The 8949-nt window shown below is 37.7% G+C and overlaps 1 long non-coding RNA gene across 1 annotated transcript; it reads right to left on the bottom strand.

Moving 5' to 3' along the window:
- Positions 1-7338: 7338 nt before the first annotated feature.
- Positions 7339-8294, bottom strand: LOC134219130 (uncharacterized). Its single transcript, XR_009981492.1, has 3 exons — positions 8148-8294; positions 7561-7977; positions 7339-7468 (listed from the first exon to the last, which is right to left on the bottom strand). It is a non-coding gene; the product is annotated as an uncharacterized LOC134219130 (long non-coding RNA).
- Between the last annotated feature and the right edge of the window lie 655 nt (positions 8295-8949).

The raw sequence follows: 8949 nt of genomic DNA, 5'->3' as shown, positions 1-8949 counted from the left end.
GCTACCTCAGCAATCGGCAACAATACGTCGCAATCGGAGAAAACAAAAGTGATCTTAATTATGTATCTACGGGGGTACCACAAGGCAGCAACCTAGGACCTGTCTTATTTCTACTTTTCATCAACGACATATCTCAGTTGCCACTAAAAGGGAAAATACGTCTCTTCGCCGATGATACATCCGTTTTTTACCAAGGTTCAAGTAGTGAAGCAGTCCAAGTACAAATCACCTATGACATCCTTGTGCTGGAGAACTATTTCAATAGGAATTTACTGTCGTTAAACCTAAGTAAAACTAAATATATGCTGCTGCATTCTTCTCGACGACGATTGCCTCCGAATGATCCTTTAGAAGTACATGGACGTGTAATAGAAGAAGTGAAAGCGTATTCCTTCCTAGGACTGACTATTGACTCCACCATGAGCTGGTCTTCCCACATCAACAACCTCAAAGCAAAACTAAGTTCCTTGTGTGGATTATTAAGGAAAATCTCACCGTTTGTTCCGAAGAACTGGTTAATGAAGCTATACTTTGCGCTCATCAACTCCAGACTCCAATATCTGGTTGCAATATGGGGTACCGCAAGCAAATTTCGCCTAAAGGAGCTACAAGTGCTGCAAAATCGATGTCTCAAAACGATACTGAAGAAGCCTTATCTTTTCCCATCTGCTTCACTCTACGATGACCCAAATAATTCTGTTCTGCCAGTAAGAGCGTTATATGAAATACAGCTTATGACACTTATGAAGCGAATGCTGTCTACATCAGACACATTACACCATAATTTGACATTAAGAACTGTCAATAACCATCGCGCTTCTAGACAAACCGGTAACCTCTACCTAACCAGGCCAAGGACAGAGATGGGAAAGAAAAAAATTTCCTATGTGGCCAGTAAACTATACAACGCCCTGCCTACGTCGTATAAAGCATCCAATAGTACCAAGATTTTCAAGAAATTGTTGAAGACATCTTATAAACAAAACATTCCTCGTTATTTAAATTGACTCTTCCACCGCTGAAACAATTTTATTTTCTGTTTCCTCCACCCTACCGTCACTAGCCACCCGCCGCCTACAACCACCCACCACGCCACGCCCACCACCAATCATCGCCTCCCACCGCCAATCTGCGCCACCAATCGCCAATCGCCTGCCGCTTAGCACCATCAACACCACAACACAACTAATAATAAGATTGATAACTTGAATGAATTTGTTTGTATGTATCAGCAAAATTAGCACTCTTCCTTAAAAGAGTTTAACTCACTGGAAAGTGCTGAATACTTTTGTAAACTGAAAGAGGAAAAATAAAGGAAAAATGGGTTTTATGCCTATTGAAGAAGAAACTAGAAAAGAGTTCACTTCAACGGGCTTTTCCCCATTCAATAATAATAATAAAAAAAAAAGTTACATTTTTTTCATGAATTAATTTGAATAGTGCAATCAACAGAACAACATGAAAGCTTTTGATTCCAGTACTCAAATTAATTCATGAAAAAAATGTTACTTAGGTCCTTTTGAAAAGTTAAGCGAGATAGCGAGATGCAGCTTTCTGTAGGCTGAATGCTTATTTGTACAAGTCACATGTAACAAAAGTTCAGATGAATTTACGACGAAATCCTCGGAGCTTTTGGAGTTTCGTAAACAGTAAAAGGAAAACTTCAACCATTCCGGCTAACGTGTATCTCAATGAGAAGGAAGCCATGAGCAATGCAGAGGCAAGTGAACTATTCGCGGAACACTTCGCGTCAGTTTTCGATGACGATGAAGCAAGTGATAGTGAAGCTGAGTATGCAGCCGGTGATGTACCTTTAGACTTCATTAGTTTAACATTTGAAGTGACAGAGGATATGGTCGTCGCAGCATCAAGAAAACTAAAGAGTTCTGTATCTCCTGGAACCGATGGCATTCCCGCTATTCTATTTTGCAAATGTGCTGTAGCCTTAGCCAAACCTCTTGCGGCAATTTTCACCCGATCCTTTCATCAAGGTAAATTTCCCGCCATTTGGAAGCATTCCTACATGTTTCCAGTGTTCAAAGCTGGAGATCGCCGGGATGTGAAGAATTACCGAGGCATTACAAGCTTATCTGCGGCATCGAAACTGTTCGAAATTATCCTACACCAGGTCATCTTCAGCAACACGAAAATTATATTTCGACAGATCAACATGGCTTCATCCCTGGAAGGTCTGTTGTGACAAACTTGCTGGACTTCACCAGTACGTGCGTTACAGCGATGGAAATGAATAAACAAGTCGACGTCATCTACACCGACCTTAAAGCTGCCTTTGACAAGATTGACCGCAATATTTTGCTTTTCAAACTGTTCAAGCTAGGTGCATCAGTAGAGCTTAAGTCGTGGCTGCATTCATATCTGAAAAATAGGACGCTACGTGTGAAACTAGTCAACTGTATCTCAAAACCTTTCATCAACAAATCAGGCGTGCCACAGGGAAGTAATTTGGGCCCACTGCTATTCACGCTGTTCTTCAATGATGTTGCTCAACGATATGGAACTAAATGCAAACTCGTATATGCAAATGATTTTAAACTCTACGTTACGGTTCAAACAATTGACGACTGTTGCCGTCTCCAAAGATTTCTGGACCTATTTGTTGAATGGTGTAATCGCAATAAACTGACAATCAGTGTGTCAAAATGTATGGTAATGACGTTTCATCGCATAAAACAGCCATTCATCTTCAACTACGTCATTAACGGTGTTACGCTGCACAGAGTCGAAAAAGTCAATGATCTCGGTGTTCTTTTGGACCCAAAACTGGATTTTCGGCTTCACTACACATCCATAATCTCAAAGGCCAATCGCCAACTAGGATTTATTACCAAGATAGCGCGTGATTTCACAGATCCTCACTGTCTGAAATCACTCTATTGCTCTCTAGTCAGACCTATACTCGAAAGCGCATCAGTTGTATGGTGCCCCTATGAAGTTACCTGGATTCTTCGACTTGAAAGAGTGCAGAAAAGATTTGTTCGGCTAGCTTTACGCAATCTTCCGTGGAATGACCCAGATAATTTACCCCATATACGAGTAGATGCTTGTTGCTGGATTTGGACACGTTGGAGCACAGGAGGAAAATTCAGCAGGCTACATTCGTCGCGAAGCTCTTGAACGGCGAAGTGGATTGCCCGGAATTGTTATCAAAATTGAATTTCCGAGTTCCTCAGCGATCGTTAAGGAATTCCTCTCTTCTGCAACCAAGGTATCATCGTACCGCCTATGGATATCACGAACCTCTCTCTGCCATGATTAGAGTGTTTTCGGTAGTGGAAGCAGATTACGAATTTGAAGATTCGTCCAAAAAGTTTCGTAACAAAATCCGTAGAAGAAAATTTTGACAGTATGTTTGTATTTTAATTGTTCTTATTTTTCACTAGTCGTTAAAATGTGTTATTGTCGTTTTTACCACTTAAGTTTATTCATGTAGACAATTGTCGGATGAATTATAATAAATAATAATAATAATAATAATAATAATCCTCTCTGAAATAATATTTATTATAAAATAGGCAGAAAAAACAATATGCAAGCTTTCTCCAGGAATTCCTTCGACAAATGCTCCAGGCGTTCTATCAGGAATTCTATAGGGGATTCTTTAGGAATGCCTCCAGCAACTTCTTCGTCTTCAGGAATTCTACCATCGATTTCACCGGGAATTGATCCGAAAATTCCACCATTATTTACTCCAAGAAATCCTCCACGAACTCCTTAAGTTCTGCAGGGAATTCTTGAGATAATTCTTTCGTGCTGTTTCTCATAAAAAAAAATCTGAAAAATTGTACCGTGGAATTCCTAAGAATATTCCATGGAAATTCCGCAGAATTGTCAGTAAACATTCCAGAAATTTCGCGAAAAATCTTCGAATTTCTTGTGTAAATTCCATAAAATTTTCCGTTTAAGTTTCGAATAATTTCATCTGAAAATTTCAAATATTTTCCCCAGAAATTCCACCAATTATACAGAAATTATACCGAAAATGAAATCAACAATAGAATTTTCGGAGAAATTCCTAGATTAATTCTCAAAGAAATCCTGAAAGAATTCAGGTGGAAACTTCAAGATTTCCATTGGTAGATCCTCCAGGAGTTTCTCCGAAAATTACTGGAATTTTCTTCCGAAGTTCATCCGATAGTTTCTCTGGGAGTTCCTCCGGGAGGTCCTCTGGGAATTCTTCTAGGAGTTCATCCTGAAATTTCTCCGGGAGTTCTTATGAGAGGTCCTCCGGCAGTTCGTTCGGGTATTCCTTCGGGAGATCCACCGGCAGTTTCTCAAGAATTCCTCCGGGTGTTCCTATGAGGAAGAACTTCCAGAGGAATTTCCGGAGGAAGTCCCGGAGGAATTTCTTGAGGAATTCCTTTAGATCCAAAAAAGATATCAAAAACAAATAAACAACTAATTAGTGATTTGAGTGTATTGCTTCTACGTGAAGTTGAACGATTTTCAATGATATGGAAATGCTAATATCGTCTTCCAAACTTAGACGTACATGTTTATGATAGAATTAGAGGCGAAAGTATAGAAATGATAGTTCTGACGCATGGAGAAAACAGAACTGTGCAATAAAAATCCAATTCGACTAGATGCTGATGTCATATTAGAAATTTGGAGACAGTACTCGTCGATAGAAAATCCTTACGCACGCGATGGCATATGAGCAAATCAAACCACCTTCCTTTTGCCAGTGGAGATATATCAGCTTCCACACTGATATTCTTCCCTCCCCCTTCATATGGGAGTTTGGCAGAAGGGAGGTCGTGCGATATGTGCCATCACAAATATTGCCTTCCGCTCGTTTTCAAATCGACTTCTATAAAAACATTCTTCATGCCTGCCGTATCCTAACGGAACTATCAATTCTATACTTTCGCATCTAATTCTATCATGAACATGTACGTCTAAGTTTGGAAGATGATATTAGCATTTCCATATCATTGTACATAAACGACGTCATTGAAAAATGACAAATTTTGAATTGGCTTTTTGATATGAATTTATTTATATTTTCAACTAGTTTTCATATCCAACTTATATCTAATTAGTTACAAAAGCATGTAGTTGTGAATAACCAGAGGTATGTTTACTTTCAATAAGTGAAACTTGCCAAAATGCTTAGGGTGGCCATAATGCCCCTAGTCCAGTGATCCCCAGCATGCTTACTATTGAGGGCCGCATTGCAATTTGGAGCTGTTGAAGCGTGCCGCACTACATTTACAATATTTGTTTTTTATTTCAAATTTATTTTAGTACAACATAATTTTTTGACAACAGGTAAAATAAAATTTTAACAGAATATATTGTTCCTGAAAATCTTTTTTTGAATAACATACGAATTTAATTCTGCAGGTTTTATCGCCATAGCTGACTATGAGCCGTTACTACTGTTTCTGCTCTTTCAGACTTCATACGAGAAAATTCTTTTGCAACACCATCTACTTGGTTCAGTTAGCAGAAAATATTCTGAGCCATTTTTTTTTTTACAAATGATCATATGATCTTATTTATTTAGTAACGACGACTAAGATAAAAACTCCCCATAAAAAATTAGAAATGTTCCAAAAAAATAGATAATTGCCAATAAAAAAATCAGGGTATGACATGAGCAATAAATAAATATACTGTGTCCACAAATAATGCAAAATTTCCACAACCAATTGAGAATTTTACACAAAACAGAAATAAATTATCACTTTTAAAAGCAAAAATTGCAATCATAAAAGAATAATTTTTCATCAAAAATCGAAATAGTCCACGTTAAAAAAATACAAAATTTCCATAAATAAATCAATATTAGCAATAAACAATTACAAAATTTTCCACAAAATACATATTTTGGCAAGTTCCTAATTTTTTAAGGAAAATTTCATGATAGTCAGCGTGTTTTCTAGAGTTAATAATCCAGCAATTTCCCAGTTGAATTTTGCCGAACCCTAACTTATTTTTAAGAGTATAAGCATTCTTCTTACGGAGCAGTGTAAGGCAATATTATTCTTACAAGAAGTTTAAAACTTAGCTAGTTTAAATCCGCGATGAATAAACACACATTTTCTATTTTTATAGCCTGGGGCAATAATAACGAAGTATATTTGCTGTCGGGCTTGGCGTACATAATATTGATGTAGTGATTAATTTAATGAATCATTATGATAACACGATTCATGCTTCATATATCAATAATGGTGCAATCTAGACAGAATACCCGAATGCAACGAAAAAATGGCACAATTAAAAGCTCTCTTGTCATTTAATGCCTTACAATGGGCTACATGTAGTGAATTCTCTGAAATACTTCGCGGGCCGCAGGAAAAGGCTTGGAGGCCCGTGGGCCGCTTTTTGGAGATTACTGCCTTAGTCCCTCTGTGGTAAAATTCCAGTTATATCTGAGCTCTGATAAAATTTTCAGCAAAATCCGTTCACGGGCAACCGAGACCTAGAGCTGCAAATTTTGTTTGTATGAAAAACGACAAGTGGACACTTTATTATGCCGGCCACTGTATGCTGTTATGAGTACACCAAGCGAAGATTCTTCAATGAAAAGTTACAACTGTCTGTTTTGTCTTAAATTTATTTTAGTATACTGATTACACTGAACCTCCTAAAATAGATGCAATTAATGCATTTTCTTATAATAATTAATTCATTATCGTCACTCCGCGTTGTCTTTAGCATACACTTCCATTGTTTATGTAAAACATGCATGGTGTATTATGTGAAATAATCCATGCTTGAACTAGGACAAGGAACTGGTATTACCACACGGAAACATATCCAATTATATACTTACTCATGGAATATGGAATGATTATTTTCGAATTAATGGACTTTCTAAACTTTTATTACAATGCTGGATATAGAGGAGGAAGAATAGATTTGATAGTTCCATTAGGATACGACTGGAATGCAGATTTTGAACTGTAGGTTCTCCAGCAAGCAAAGTTTATCAAATAATGATTTCATGAACATCATTCATGCTTTTATAAACGAAATAATACGACTTTCATGCAACTATCTAAAAGAACCACATAATCACGAATCAAACGTGTTATAAGCATTTCAAGGTCTATACATCCTATACATTTTGTCGGGTTAAATCAGTAATGCGCCACGCAATCCTCATTTGGCTGTCAACGTCAATTTGGCTCCCCCTTACACCAAAGTCAATCCATCTTCATAGCTGGACAATCGGCATTCCTCCTAAGTCGGTCTTCGATGTAGTGATTAAAAATCATTCTTAACAAATTTTGTGCATTTTGTGGATAGTTAGCTTCGTACGACCGCGAACTTCATCCCTGTACGACTATTTCACTCATTCATGTATCATGTACCGTATATCTGCCATGATGTACTCTGAGCTTCTCTTTCGTTTATGGTGGTCGGATGGTACACTAAACAAGCCTGACACGTTGCTCTCGAGATAGAATGTTGGCGCAGGTCCAATATGCGTCACCTATAAAATACATTGTTATGAACAACCTAACATTTCTTCTTGCACGGCTAATTCATTCGTTTCATTTGATGTTGGAATAGACTCATACTTACTTCGTGGGCTTGTTGGCCGTGCGGTTAGCGATGTCAATTGTCTAGACGCATGGGCTATGGAGTTCAATTCCCGCCTCGGGTAAAGAGGAAGCTTTTCGTGATCGAATAATTCTCCCATTGGTCCACTGGGTGTTATGTGTCCTGACCGTTGTCTCATGTGTTTAAGTGTTCAGTATTTAGGCCTGTACGACTTCTGGTCGAAGACGGTGTTCCTGTCTTTTTAACTCTCAATTGTCGAATCCTCATAAGCAAATCTGCTGCTTGTGGTTTTGCAGGAAACTTCTATACTAAGGAATCCCAGATAGTAGAATGTTTCTTATCCGTTACTGCCAGCAACCAGGCGCTTATTTACGCGAAAAGCAACATGAAGTTAACCGCAAGAAATTCCTATGTCAGAAGACATCAAACGCGGGTTTTCTGAAAAATAGAAACATTTCACTAGAAACAAAGAAACAAGGGGTGATTCTGAAAAAAAAATTCGAAAAAAAATTCTTCTAAAAATTTTGTTTCTGGGGCGGTTTTATGCCCAAAACCACCCCCGTGGCTACGCCACTGACCAGCTTTTAATGTTTGTTGAATGGTTTTACCTTAACCACGGCCGCCAGTAATTCAAAACAACTAATTTAAATAAAATACTCAAACGTCTCAAACCTTTACATATTGGACCAACACATTCATTTCATAACACTGAACACACAAGTAACATAGGCAGGAGAATCGAAATAAAAATGAAAATAGGATAGTGAATAACATAGGTATGAAACAAAACATTTCAGTTCATCCGATTGAAATGCTACCCGTTCCAAGATTTTTTTATGTACAGGTTATCCGACTTGTCAATATTCCTAACTCAGCCATCTTGGATTTTTGTATGGAATTTATGCTCGTTTGTTTACGTTTTGCACTGAAAATGTATGTTTCCCCCCCGCGCTGGTTATTCCCATCTACTGACGAAGTCGGATAACCTGTACATAAAAAAATCTTGACCCGTTCATCCGTCATTAGTACAAGATTTTACAGTGGAGGTAATAAACTGTGAGAAAAAAAAATTCTATGAGGTTAACATTCACACACATATTAGGTACGTACAAATAAGTCAAATGTGATCAATATTAGCAACAAAGTTATCCAGGCAACTAAATTTCTCTGTATTATTAGGAAATTGGCAACATTGCTTATTCAGGGCTGGTAGCGATAAATGCCGTTCAAAATAGTGACTTAGTGACCAACGATGACGAAAAAAGTGACCAAATAGTGACTTTCAGAAGCAGAAAAAGTTATTAAATAGTGACTTTTGTATGAAGTACTAACCAGGTAGTGAGCTGAGTTGCATTCGTATTGTTAATGTGTAACTCGTAGTAGATCGGAAACTAGGAATATCATGTTTTT

Source organism: Armigeres subalbatus, chromosome 3 (genome assembly GCF_024139115.2).
Source record: "Armigeres subalbatus isolate Guangzhou_Male chromosome 3, GZ_Asu_2, whole genome shotgun sequence".
NCBI lineage: Eukaryota > Metazoa > Arthropoda > Insecta > Diptera > Culicidae > Armigeres > Armigeres subalbatus.
This window is presented reverse-complemented; position numbering and strand designations above follow the sequence as displayed.